We start from the raw sequence: 15,017 nt of genomic DNA, 5'->3' as shown, positions 1-15,017 counted from the left end.
AAGTTTTAAAGATAGGAAAATACATGTGAATTTGAGACACATTCCAGAGCACTCTGGGCCTGGAACAAGGCACACTTATTCTGCTATATGCCAGGCATTTTACTCCATCCATTCACTGAATACACGCATAAACCTATGAAGTTGGCACTGTTATCACCGTCATTTCAGAAAAGGATAGAGAGGAAATAGACTTGGAGAGATGAAGTCACCAGGCCCATAAGAGGTAGAGCAGAGATTCAAATCCAGACAGGTCTGATTCAAGATTTAGTCTGTGGCAGAGACTGACTGCCTGGCTCACAGGTAGCCCTCCTTCCCCAGACAATTGCATTTGGCCTTTTTACCCATAGTGGCCACTACCTGGAAAATTATGTTGCAGTAAACTTTTTGACTGTTGCCCATGCCCAGGAAGGGCTGGGCTGTCTCCCTGGGGAGTGAGCTCCTCATCTTTGGAGGTATACAAAACCAATCAAGACAAATGAAAAGATCTGCCAAGAAGGATCGGCCTCCTACTACCCTTCATTATCTGTTCAGCACAACTTCCTCCCCGGTCAGTGTGTAACAGTCGCTGGCCACGTGCCATCTAATGTCTAACATTTGGGTGCTCCACTTCCTAGCTCTCTTTTTGACCCTGGCATCTTTCCTCTATCCTGGTCCCTCCCCCTTGGCTCCCTTCCCTGTTTCCTGCCTGCCTGTGATTTCTTCTTTTATTGCTGTCAGCCATAATGGGAATGGCAGTGTCTGTGTCAGGTTCTGTCTCCCCCAGCAGGATAGGAGATTGTTGGAGGCCAGATCAGGCTGAGGTTTCTCTGGGGTCGTGGCCTTTTGCAGGACAAGGCTGAGCATCTGGGAAGTGCATGATAAAGGGTTGTGAAATGGGGGTGAAAAGCTAGTTCATTCACCATTCATCCATCATCCATTCATTCATTCATGTGTATTTATTGAGTGGCTCAGGACTGGAACCAGGACCTTCTGCCTGCAGTCTATGCTCTTCCTCCGGCCCAAGGCTGTAAGTTATGATTGCTAGTGTTCATTCTAGTTGGTCTTAAAGGGCCCTGAGGTGCCAAGATGTGTCTCTACCAGGAGATCTGGGCACTGATGTTCTCAGTGTTCCAGAGTCCTGAGGTTTTCCTGTCCCAGAGTGTCCCCCAGTCTGGGGACCCTGGTCTGGGGAGTATGGGGAGCATCTCCCAAGAGATGAAAAAGCATCTGGGAACCACTTCTGGAATCCCAGGCGTCAGACTCCAGTCACCGCCCTCCTGCTTTTGTCCACACCCAGCTCCATGCCTGTTTCTAAGTCATCAGTCCCCAGAGGGATAAGGTGATGACATTTGTGGTGAAAATGGAAAACCCTCGACCTTCAGGACTGCTGGATCCTCTTGTGTCCTTCCCCTGGCAGTTCTTTTCTCTTTTCTCTCTCTCTCCCTCTTTTTTCTTTTTCTTTTTTTTTTTTTGGCCACACCACACGGCTTGTGGGATCCTAGTTCCCCGACCTGGGATCGAACCCATGCACTTGGCAGTGAAAGTGCAGAGTCCTAACCACTGGACCACCAGGAAATTCCCCTCTTTTCTCTTTTTAACATTTTTGTTGAGGTTTAACACAGGCATGGTCAAGTTCATGAGTGTCAGGATTGGAGGTTGATTGAGGTGATGACCCTTGGGTCAGGATATAGGACATTTCCAGCCCCTGCCAGTTCCTTGGACCCTCCAGTTGATTCTCCCCTCCCTCAAGGTGACCACTACTCTGACATCCATCACTTTGGTGAGCTTTACCTGATTTTGAATTTCACATATGAGATCGCAGAGTGTCCACTTTTGGCTCTGGCTTCTCTTGCTGCTCATGTTGTGTGGAGGAGGCAATTGTTCCTTTTCATGGTTATGTAGTATTCCTGGGTATCATTTCTTTCTTTCTTCTGTTTTATTTATTTATTAAAAAAAATTTTTTTTGGCCGCGATGCACAGCATGTGAGATCTTAGTTCCCTGATCAGTGATGGAGCCCATGCCCCCTGCATTGGAAGCGCAGAGTCTTAACCACTGGACTTCCAGGGAAGTCCCCGTCTTTTTCTTTTTATATTGTGGTAAAATTTTCTTTTTATATTGTGGTAAAATAAATATAACATATTACTTATCATTTTAACCATTTAAAGTGCATAATTCAGGGATATTTAGGACATTCACGATGTAGCATGACCCTCACTAGTATCTAGCTCCAGAATACTTAAAAGAAGGCCGCATGCCCATTAGCCGTCATTCCCATCCCCCCCCCTCCCTCCCTCCCTCCCTCCCTCCCTCCCAGCCACTGGCAACAACTATTCTGCTTTCTGTCCCTGTGGATTTGCCTCATCTGGACAGTTCATACAATATGTGGCCATTTCTTTTTTTTTTTTTTTTTTTTGCGGTACGCGGGCCTCTCACTGTTGTGGCCTCTCCCTTTGCGGAGCGCAGGCTCCGAACGCGCAGGCTCAGCGGCCATGGCTCACGGGCCCAGCCGCTCAACGGCATGTGGGATCTTTCCAGACCGGGGCACGAACCCGTGTCCCCTGCATCGGCAGGCGGACTCTCAACCACTGCGCCACCAGGGAAGCCCTATGTGGCCATTTCTATCCGGCTTTCTTTACTCAGCATAATGTTTTCAAGGTGCATCCACGTTGTATCATGTGTGACCACTTTATTCCTTCACGTGGATCTACCACATTTTTGTTTGTCCTTCCATCTGTCGATGGATATTTGGGCTGTTGCTACCTTTTCGCTATTGTGAATGGTGCTGCTGCAAATATTCACATGCAAGTTTTTCTTGAGCATCACTTTCAACTCCTCTAGGTCTATACCTAGGAGTGGAATTGCTGGGTCATACGGTAAGTCTATATTTAGCTTTTGAAGAACTGCCACACTGTTTTTACACAGCAGCTGTAACATTTTACATTCCCACTGGCAGAGTACAAGGGTTCCAGTATCTCAACCTCCTTGCAAACACTTGGATTTTTTTTAAAAATTAATTAATTAATTTTTTTTTTGCATTACGCGGGCCTCACACTGTTGTGGCCTCTCCCGTTGCCGAGCGCAGGCTCCGGACGCGCAGGCTCAGCGGCCATGGCTCACGGGCCCAGCCGTTCCGCGGCGTGTGGGATCTTCCCGGGCTGGGGCACGAACCCGTGTCCCCTGCATCGGCAGGCAGACTCTCAACCACTGAGCCACCAGGGAAGCCCCAACACTTGGATTTTTTCCTTTCTTATCTTAACCACTGGGTGCCAATTTGTCATGATTTGTCCATTTTACCTGTTTGTGGACATTTGGGTTGTTTCCAGTTTGGGGCGATTATAGTTAAAGCTGTTGTGAGCCTTTTTGTTCATGTCTCTTGGTAACTATAATCTTTTCTCCCCCAGTAAATGCCCAGCGGTGGAATGACTGAGTCATGGGGTAGGACATGGCTGGGCTATTTTCTCAAGTAGCCTGTGAGGGAGGCAATGCCACCCATGTCCTGCCAACACTTAGGTTTCAGCCTTTTTTTGTTTGTTTTAATATTTTATTTTATTTTGTTGAAGTAGAGTTGATTTACAATGTTGTGTTAGTTTCTGGCGTTCAGCAAAGTGAGTCAGTTATACATGTATATACATTCTTTTTCGTATTCTTTTCCATTATGGTTTTTCACAGGATATTGAATATAGTTCCCTGTGCTAGACAGTAGGACCTTGTTTATCCTTTCTATATAAAATAGTTTGCATCTGCTAATCCCAAGCTCCCAGTCCATCCTTCCCCTACCTCTTTCCCCCTTGGCAACCACAAGTCTGTTCTTTATGTCTGTGAGTCTGATTCTGTTTCGTAGATAAGTTCATTTGTGTCATATTTTAGATTCCACATATGAGTGATGTCATATGATATTTGTCTTTCTCTTTCTGCCTTACTTCACTTGGTATGATAATCTCTAGTTGCATCCATGGTGTTGCAAATGGCATTATTTTTTTCTTTTTTTATATCAGCCGTTTTAATATTTGCCTTTCTTCCCTTCCTCCCCCATCCCTCTCACCAAGCCTGTTCTTCAACTTCCGTTAAGCATTTGTGTTGACAGCACTCTAGTTCTGAGTGCTGGGAGAGGAACAAAGTCCCTGCTCCTGGGTACAAATCGCTCTCAATCTGGGACAGGAGGTAGCCCAAGGGCTGTATGCTGCTGATATGTCAGTTCATTTCATTCTTGCAACAACTTGAGCCATAAGCTCTGAGAAAACACATTTAGTACATGGGAGAAAGGGATTTGGAGAGTCAAGGGACAAATCCAGTGTCTAGCATCCCAGCTGGGATGTGAACCCAGGGTATGTGACTCCAGGCTCTGAAAGAGGCATTCATTCACTCATTGTTTATTCATCCATTCCGTAAATACTTCCTGATGGCTTTACTGTGCCTCCAAGAGGTCTCAGTCCTGGTCCCCAAGGAAACCCCAGTCTGCAGGAAGAAGAGCGGGCCACAGATGCTCTCCAGCTGTGGATTCAGAACAGGGCTAGAGGGTGCACCTGGAGCTGGAGGAGTCAGGAGTAGGGCAGTGAAGGCTCTGTGTGGGGAGACAGGGACAAGGGACATTGAGGCTGGGCTTTTGAAGAATGCACAGGAGTTCATCAGGCAGATGGTGGATTCATTCATTCGACAAACACCCTCAGCCAACTCCTCTGTGCCAACCTCACCTCAGCCTGGTCCCAGGGACTCCCCAGGCTGGGGGAGATGGTGCCAGACACGGACTCCCCAAAGGGCCATGGATGGGCTGGAAGGGGAGGGAGGGGCTGGTGGTGTCCCAGGTGGAGGAACATAGAAGTTCTTCAGCGGACCAGCAAGGGTCTCCTGGGAGGAGGATGTTGCTCCAGTTTGCTCCCCCAGAGCAGAAAGAGCTGATGCTGAATGTGTTTGTTTTGGAATATATTGCTTGGGTTAAGTGAGGCCAAGACGACATGATTCTGCCTCAAAGAGATACTTGGATTGGCTCCAAGGCACCTCCCAGCAGTGGAGCCTCAGTTTCCCCCAAGTGAGGAATATGGGAGGAAAAACATACAGCACCTTACCCATGAGCCTGGAGTGGTGGTGATAGAGGACCTCAAATTGTTGCCTGTGGGTGGAAGTTCATGCATTTGAGATAAACAGGGATCTGAGAATGAACAGGGTTTTCTCAACTACACCTGAAAGGATCTAGGAGGACTTCCCAGGGGAAGTAGCACTTGAGTCAGTCAGGACCTCAGCATGAGTATGGGACACCAAGAGGAGAAGCACGTGGAGAAGGAAGAGCATTTCCTGTGGAGGGGGAACAGCATGTTCAAAGGCCCTGAGGCCAGAACAAGCTGGCTGTGTTCAAAGACTAAAGAGGACCACAGAGTGGCTGGCTGGTGTGACAGGGAGATGCAGGGAGGGGGAACCAGGGAGGTTGGTGGGGGTTGGGCCATGCAGGGTCACAAGAAAGGGTGTGGGTTTTACCCTGAGGGCCATGGGAGCCATGGAGGGTTTGGGAGCAGAGGGGACATGGAAAGTGAACTGTAAAAAGGACCATGAACTGGTTCCAGGCATTTTACACCATTAACATGTAACTATCCATCCCATTTTACAGGTGGGGAAACTGAGGATTGCAGAGAGTAAGTCATGTGCCCAGGATCACACAATCACATGACAGACCCAGGATTTGAATCCATATGCCTTCAGTTTTAGGGGCTGGGTTCTTTTTTTCTTTTTTTTTTTTTTTTTTTGTGGTACGCGGGCCTCTCACTGTTGTGGCCTCTCCTGTTGCGGAGCACAGGCTCCGGACGCGCAGGCTCAGCGGCCATGGCTCACGGGCCCAGCCGCTCCGCGGCATGTGGGATCTTCCCAGACCGGGGCACAAACCCGTGTCCCCTGCATCGGTAGGTGGACTCTCAACCACTGCACCACCAGGGAAGCCCAAGGGGCTGGGTTCTTAAACACCACACTATGGGGCAAAAAGGAAAGAGGGGTCTGGGAGTCCTCTGACAGCGGTGGGCGCTCACTTGCAATCAGTTTATTCTATAAAATCACCAGGATGTAAGGTGAGGTGGAGCTGGGGTGGGATGTGGGGAGGGAGGCTCCATTTTGTTTATAATACAGTCCTCTCTGGGTGGGGGAGCTCTCAGCCCCTTCCCAAATCCCCTAATTAGTGCAAAGAGGCCCCCAAATGACAATAACCTCCCCTCCCCTCTTACCAGCTCAGGGTCCTGCCAAGCTCCACTTCCACAGGGGATTGGACAAGACAGCCCACTTTGGACACCTAACAGCAGCTCAGGACATGAATTCCCCCCCCCTTCCAGCCCCTTGGGCCACTCTAAATCTCACCTCAGGGCAGGCCCTAGATAGAGGGTGAGTAGGGAGGGAGGTGACTGGCTGAAGTGGCTTGGATCCCTGCGAGCTGCAGAGGACCATGAAGTGGAGCCATGAGTCATTGAGCACATACTGTATTCAATGTCATCCTCAGAAATGACCTGCACCCCTTCCCTCCTCTGTTCCACACACATGTATTGAGTGGCGGACCAGTAGTGGGAGGATCTCGGTCCCGCCCTCATCAGGAGCTTCTAGCTCAGTGCTCCCAAGAGTGTTACCGAACTGAACTCGGGTCTTCTCATCCAACATGCTGCAAAGCCAGTCTACTGACACCAGGTTGTGGTGAAGGAAGGTACAGCATTTATTATCAGGGCAGCAAACAAGGAGAACCGGCAGCTAATACTCAAAAGACCCAATCTCTGCAATGGCTTCCAGAAAAGGGTTTTAAAAGGCAACATTAGGGGTGAGGGTCAAAGGGTATGTGACCACTTCATGGACATTTTTCTGATTGGTTGGTGGTGAGGTAACAGGGTGGTGTTTCAGGAATCTCAATCATCAATCTTCTGCCTCCAACCAGTTTAGGGTCTATATGTTTGTGGTCAGCAGTTTCCATCTGGTGGGGTCCTGGTTTCTGCAAAAACAACTTAAGAATGTGTGTCAGAAGATTATCCACTAGGGGCTCTGTGACTCTTTTTATGGCTGACCTATTATTTGTTATCGTTATTATTTTCCTGCTTGACTGCTTCTCCTTTGTCCCTGCTTTTCCATTTCTCGAATCATTAACTGCTTGAGTCTGCTCTTGAGGAAGGCCTGAGAGACTAAACCTTTTTCTATAAGCAAGAAGTGGGGAACACAGGGGTCTGTCACTGGGAAGGTCCCACAGGGTCCATTCTGTTTCATGAGGGCTGAGAGCTCCCTAATCTTTGATACCAGATTCATTCCTTAATTATTCCAGTCGACATATAGTTCTTGAGCACCTCCTATACACTAGGCAATGGGGAGACAGTGTTCTCTGAGACCCCGTTCTAGCTTCTAAAGAACTTGCTGCCTGGTTGGGAAACAGACAAGAAAACTGGTATGAGAACACAGGATGCCAAAGGCCCAAGGGGTGGTCTCCACCCAGCCTTGGGCATCAAGGAAGGTTTCCTGGAGGAGGGGACGTTTCAGTTGAGAGAGGGAGAGAAAGTAGCCTATACAGGAGAAGAGAAAGGAAGGCGTGTTTCTGGCAGTGGGAAGAGCGCGTGCAAAAGCAGGCAGGTGAGGCCTGTTGGAGAAATGAAAGACATTTAGGGAGGCCTAGTCTGGAGGAGGATGCAGGAGAAGGGAAGACCAGTTGCCAATCACCGAGCAAGAAGAGCCTTGTGGGCAGAGCTTTCTAAGTACGTCCTCTCATTGGCTACCAGCTTTTGTATGAAGGACTGCCCTAATGGTTACACCTGTCCTGGTCCAATCAGGGACGGCCAACAGGGCGCGGTCAGGGGTGGAGCTACATCCTGTCAGGCGTCCAGTCCAGGGCCGGAGGCAACCTGCCTTGGGTGGCTTGCAATCCCGGGAGGAGGACGGGGAATGGAGGGGATTGAGAGGAGTCCTGACCCAGTTTCCAACCATCGTCCAGATCTGGACCCCCAAGCGGTACAGTGTCCTGACATCCAGACCCTATTCAAGTCAAACCGTCACCATTGTATCCACATCTCCCGTCCCCAAAATAATGCCGCTGTGAAACACAAGCTTGAAGACAGCACAGGGATCAAGGGTGCAGACCCCAAGCCTGGTGAGGTTCAAATCCCCGCTGTGTCCCTCCCCAGTTCTTTGACCTCCCTGTGCCTCAGTTTTCCCATCAACTGAACCTGTATCATAACAGCCCCACCCAGTAGGGGCGCTGTTGGGATTAAAGGAGTTAAAACACACCCAACAAGAACCAGATGCTGCATGTGCTAAGTGCTCACACGGTTAGTTCTTTTTTTAAAAAAAATTATTTATTTGTTTGGCTGCACGGGATCCCAGTTGCTGCACGTGTGATCTTCGCTGTGGCGCGCGGGCTCCAGAGCACTCGGGCTCTCTAGTTGTGGCGCGTGGGCTCCAGACTGCGCAGGCTTAGTTGCCCCACGGGCATGTGGGATCTTAGTTCCCTGACCAGGGATCGAACCCGTGTCCCCTGCATTGGAAGGCGGATTCTTAACCACTGGACCACCAGGGAAGTCCACCAGTTAGTTATTCTTGTAATTTATCTTTTTGCTTTGGAAATCGACTGGCCACACGTAGCTCTCTAGACAGCTGGAGGCCATCTGCCTGGGGTCTTCCCAGGGAAAGCATTCCAAACCCAGGCCTCTTTCCAGATGCATCGATTTCAACCCCAATAAAGTTGACATCCTGTTCCTATACATGTCTAAACATCAGTTCATTTGGACTTTGCAGTTCCCCTTTTGCATACTAGAGCCCAAGTGTGTATGCATCTGGGTCTCAAACCTTTTCAAAGGGCTCTGGCATTCTTGGGAACCCTGAGCACGTGGGGACTGAGACAGCCTTATCCTAGAGGCATGGCTTCGGGTCCAACTGTACCTCATACTATCTGCGCAGCTTGGGCAAATGGTTTGGCATCTCTGATCAGTTTCCCACCTGTCAAAGATGACATCATTGAAACCCCTTTGTCGAGTGTTCTCAGCCCTCTCTCCAGGCTGGGCGGGAGTCCACTGGGTCTCCAGCCAGTCTGGGGTGGGGAAGCAGGACTCGGAGGGGTGGCATGAATGGGGGTGCAGCTCTGAGTTGGGGCACATCGAGGGTCTTGGCTGGGGCAGTGGTGGCAGCAGGGGCCTGGAGGCTGGAGAGGGCAGAGGCTTGGGGTTCCTGCTGGCTTCTCCCCTGAGCTGGACCCAGGCCCAACTGCAGATGAGCCTCACAAGCTCTTGGGACTTTCACTTTGGACATACATCCATCTCAACTCCCAGAGTCACTCCTTTATGCCTCAGTTTTCCTGGAAAATGGAAATGACTGTACACACCTTGAGAGATGGCACATAAGTAAGGTAAACAAGAAGAGCTCAATAATTGTTGAGAGGGAGCCCTTACTTTAAAAAAACAAACAAACAAAAACAAAACCAAAGCAAAACAAAACTATCATTTTAGAGGATTTGAGAATGTAGGTGTTAAGGGTCCCACATGGATTCCCTGGGTTCACACCCCAGCTCTGCCACTTCCCTGCTGTGTGACCTTGGGTGTGAGACTGAACAATTTTGCTCTCAGTTTCCCTGCCTGTAAAATCAATTTGGGGATTAAACGAGCAAACATTTGTAGAGTTCTGTGCAGCACCTGGCAACTGAGGGCACTTGCTGAATAAGTTAACTCCCCTGGAGGTGGTCCCTAGCTCCAGGTGACCTCCAGTCTTAGGATCGTCTATTGGCTCAGTACTGCCCCCTGATGGTCACTCTGGGAACTTTGGGCTGAGCCCCGCCTTGGAGGCCAGAGTCCCGTCTGCCATCCTGTCTGAACCAGTCCCATTTCTTTGCCCCCTTCGAGGCCTCATCCTCTTGACCAATCCAATCCCTCTCTTTTATTATCAGCACTCTCCAGGCCAATCCAATCCCTTCACCTCCTCGAGTTAGTCTCGCCCCAGAGTGACGCTGATCAGGGCTGGGAATTTGCAAGGGATCAGAGCTGACCTTGTCCCATTGGCTTTCTAGGAACCAATTATTTTATCCCCATTTGATAGGTGATAAACGAAGATTGCCCTCATCGATTTCTCTTTGTTACCACTGGCCTGAAAGCCACAACTAAGGCCATCAGAAGGTCCAGCCTCAGAGCATTTGCACTTGCCATGCTCTCTGCTAGGAATGGCCTTCCTCCAGTTCCACTGTGCTTAGCGAGACCTTGCCACTCTCCAGCTTCCTCTCTTCCAGGATGCGTTTCCCAACATCCCAATCAGAATCTCCATCCCCTTAGTCATCTCCCTTCCTTTGTCTCAGCACTGACCTCAGAGGCTGGGTTCTGTTGCTCCACATCCTCCTTCCAGACTCTAGGCAGCACCCTCACCCACAGCCCCGCCCTGACCATGGACGTGGCATGGACATGAATATGGATCCAGGCTGCGTTTGTTGAATGAATGAATGAATGGTTACATGAATATCTGTGTTGCAGAAACAGCCTATTCTGAGAGTTGGTCCAGCCTCACTTCATATCCCAGCCTTGTCTCTCCAAACTCTCAGGAACTCAGTCTTCCTATCTATAAAAAGAACACAGTATTGCACTCACCTCTGGTTGCAGAGGACAGGGAAATAACACACGTCAGGCAGGCACCCAGCATATTGCCAAGCACACAGTAGGCCTTCAGGAATAACATGAATACTCTTCTCCTCTCCAATTATGAGAACATTGAACTCGGGACTCATGTCCTGCTTCATCTACTTCAGTTCTCCCCCACGCTCCACCCTGTTCCAGTCCCCAGGGCAAGGCCATTGATAACAGAACTGTCAGGGGAAGAAGATGAGAGCATAGGACAGTCCCAAGGGCTCTGAATTCCATGTTTCCCACACATCCCATTGCTTGCTAACCGGATAACAGGGACTGGAGTCAGAGATAGACAAACAGGTGGAGGGTGGACCCCTGGGTTTGATGTCTTGACTTTGGTCCTAGAAGCCGGGAGGCCCTTTACCCTCTGTCTACACTCTGGTCCCAAGTGACTACACTCTATCTCATGTTGATGTCTCTTCCATTTGTATCACCAGCCCAACCTCTCCCCTGAGCTTCAAACTCCAATATCCAACAGTACTGGGTATTCTCATTGGGTGCCTTGTAAGTATCTCATATTCAGCAAGTCCAAAACACCGGTCCCAGTTTCTCACCTTGAGATCTGCTTCTCCATCAGCATGGTAGATGATGGCTCCACCATCACCCACGTGCCCAAGGTCCCAAACCCTGGACTCATTATTGTCACTTCTTTTCCTTTATCCCACATGTCCAGTTCATTGGCTGGTTGTGTAGGCTCAGACTCCAGAATGACCCTGAACCTTCCCTGCACTCCCATGGGCCCCACCATCTCCCACCTGGATTCTGCCCTGGCCTTCTGCCACCTACATTCCCGTCCTGACCATCCCTGCTCCCCCGAGCAGCCTCAGAAAGATTTTTAAAATTATAAATCAGATCATGTCCCTCCTATGCTCAAAGCCCTCCCATGGCCACCCATTAGCCTTCATGGAAAACCCACTATCCTCCCTGTGGCCAGGAGATCCCACCTGGTCTGTACTCCTGCCCACTACCTCCTCCCTTCCTCTCTCCCTCTGACAAGTACTGATTCATTCATCTTTATGGAGTGCCAACTGTGTGCTGAGACTGGTCTCAACACAGTACAGTCACCCCCGACCAGTGCAGTTGGGGCATCAGAGAGGGGTCTGGGGTTAAGTTTAGGGTTAGGGTTAGGGGTTCATGGGTGAGGACTAGGCATCAGTGGCCACAAGGTGCCCATGGAGCCTAGGGTCTTGCTGGGCCTATGTTCTGCCCCACAGGGCTGAAGTCCCCTGTCTCCCTCTCACTTAGTCTCCTTCTCTCAGTCTCTTTCTCTCTCTGTATCTCAGACCCCTCCCCATATCCCCCAGGCTCCTCACAGCCCCTGCTCATCTCCTCCATCTCTCACTCTGCTCCAGCCATACCAGCCTCCTCGGTATTCCTCCAACACACCAGGCATGTCCCACCTCAGGGCCTTTGCATCTGCTCTGCTCTCTGTCTTGAATCCCCCTCCCCCAACTCTCCCCATGCCTGGCTCCTTCTCCTCCTTTGGGTCTTAGCTCATGTGTTGCCTCTGCCAGGAGGCAGTTACCCTCTCCTCCACCATTTCTCTCTATCGTGGGACCCTCCCTGTTTTCCTCATAATTTTCCTTGATTTCTTCATGCATGCTCATTTGTTTGTTTCCAACTCTCTTGCTAGGGACCATGACACTTGTTGGAACCTGTTGAGAAGAGTAGTTCCCAGCATCCATTTGGTGCCGACAAATATTTGCTGAACAAATTGATTGACATCTGATTTATATCTGTCTCCTCCATGGAGCTTTGCTCTGTGCCATAAACCTTGCATGTACTCAGCAAGGATTGGGAATTTATTTGAAGACCAAGCAATGTTGCCCTGTGTTAGGACTCTAGAAGCAGCTCCGCTCATTCCCCAGGAAAGAGCTGAGCTTAGCAGATGCTGTGGAGGAGGAACTTTCTCATCCAAAGCCCAAATGTCTCCATAGCTTCTCTTGGCACTGGGGATTGGCAAGTTTTGACAAGAACAGGGCCCCTGGGGATGGCCAGGAGCTTGGATGGCTGGAAGGGATGTGTGTGTGCATTTGGTGGAGTGGGAGTGGGGTCTCTTTGCATGCACACATGTGTGTGTGTGTTGTACTTTTCACCAGCCTGTGCACTATCTCCCATCACCTCTCTTTCAATAATTTTTATCTGTGGATTTCATAGGAAGGTGGAGAGAAAGGGAGACATCAGAAGCTAAGAGAGATGGAAAGACAGACAGAGAGACAGATGGACGGACAGTCTGAGTTTGCAAAAGACATGAATGTAGATACATAGTGAGGAGAGCTAAGGAAAGAGGGAAGAACAGAGAAGAGAGGACAAGAGAAAACAGCAGGGCATAATTAAGTGGAGGGATGAGATAGCTCAAATAGGTAACTTTGGATTGAGCTGAGCTGTTGGTGGGAGTGAAATGGGACACTGGGACTTAAAAATTAATTGGATATGACTGATCAGTTTATCAGGGGCTTTGGCAGAAGGAAGGAGATGAGGTGTTGGTAAGAGAGAGAGAACAAGAGATAGCCTCATCCACCAGAGGGCAGACAGCAGAAGCAAGAAGAACTACAATCCTGCAGCCTGTGGAACAAAAACCACATTCACAGAAAGATAGACAAGGTGAAAGGCAGAGAGCTATGTACCAGATGAAGGAACAAGATAAAACCCCAGAAAAACAACTAACTGAAGTGGAGATAGGAAAACTTCCAGAAAAGGAATTCAGAATAATGATAGTGAAGAAGATCCAAGACCTCGGGAAAAGAATGGAGGCAAAGATCAAGAAGATGCAAGAAAGGTTTAACAAAGACCTAGAAGAATTAAAGAACAAACAAACAGAGATGAACAATACAATAACTTAAATGAAAAATACACTAGAAGGAAACAATAGCAGAATAACTGAGGCAGAAGAATGGATAAGTGACTGGAAGACAGAATGGCGGAACTCACTGCCGTGGAACAGAATAAAGAAAAAAGAATGAAAAGAAATGAAGACAGCCTAAGAGACTTCTGGGACAACATTAAATGCAACAACATTCACATTATAGGGGTCCCAGAAGGTGAAGAGAGAGAGAAAGGACCCGAGAAAATATTTGAAGAGATTATAGTTGAAAACTTCCCTAACATGGGAAAGGAAATAGCCACCCAAGTCCAGGAAGTGCAGAGAGTCCCAGACAGGATAAACCCAAGGAGAAATATGCCGAGACACATAGTAATCAAATTGACAAAAATTAAAGACAAAGAAAAATTATTGAAAGCAACAAGGGAAAAACAACAAATAACATACAAGGGAACTCCCATAAGGTTAACAGGTAATTTCTCAGCAGAAACTCTACAAACCAGAAAGGAGTGGCATGATATATTTAAAGTGATGAAAGGGAAGACCCTAGAACCAAGATTACTCTACCCAGCAGGGTTTTTATTCAGATTCGATGGAGAAATCAAAAGCTTTACAGACAAGCAAAAGCTAAGAGAATTCAGCACCACCAAACCAGCTCTACAACAAAAGCTAAAGGAACTTCTCTAAGTGGGAAACACAAGAGAAGAAAAGGACCTACAAAAACAAACCCATAACAATTAAGAAAATGATAATAGGAACATACATGTCGATAATTACCTTAAACATGAATGGATTAAATGCTCCAGCCAAAAGACACAAGCTCGCTGAATGGATACAAAAACAAGACCCATATATATGCTGTCTACAAGAGACCCACTTCAGACCTAGGGACACATACAGACTGAAAGTGAGGGGATAGAAAAAGATATTCAATGCAAATGGAAATCAAAAGAAAGCTGGATTAGCAATACTCATATCAGATAAAATAGATTTTAAAATAAAGAATGTTACAAGAGACAAGGAAGGACACTACGTAATGATCAAGGGATCAATCCAAGAAGATATAACAATTATAAATATATATGCACCCAACATAGGAGCACCTCAATACATAAGGCAACTGCTAACAACTATAAAAGAGGAAATTGACAGTAACGCAATAATAATGGGGGACTTTAACACCTCACTTACACCAATGGACAGTTCATCCAAACAGAAAGTTAATAAGGAAACACAAGCTTTAAATGACACAATAGACCAGATAGATTTAATTAATATTTATAGGACATTCCATCCAAAAACAGCAGGTTACATTTTCTTCTCAAGTGCACATGGAACATTCTCCAGGATAGATCACATCTTGGGTCACAAATCAAGCCTCAGTAAATTTAAGAAAATTAAAATCATATCAAGCATCTTTTCTGACTACAATGCTATGAGATTAGAAATCAATTACAGAGGAAAAAACGTAAAAAAGACAAACCCATGGAGGTTAAACAATACATTATTAAATAACCAAGAGATCACTGAAGAAATCAAAGAGGAAATCAAAAAATACCTAGAGACAAATGACAATGAAATCACGACGATCCAAAACCTTTGGGATGCAGCAAAAGCA

The sequence above is a fragment of the Kogia breviceps genome, chromosome 4, assembly GCF_026419965.1.
Source record: "Kogia breviceps isolate mKogBre1 chromosome 4, mKogBre1 haplotype 1, whole genome shotgun sequence".
Classification (NCBI taxonomy): domain Eukaryota; kingdom Metazoa; phylum Chordata; class Mammalia; order Artiodactyla; family Physeteridae; genus Kogia; species Kogia breviceps.
Note: the sequence above shows the minus strand (reverse complement) of the source record.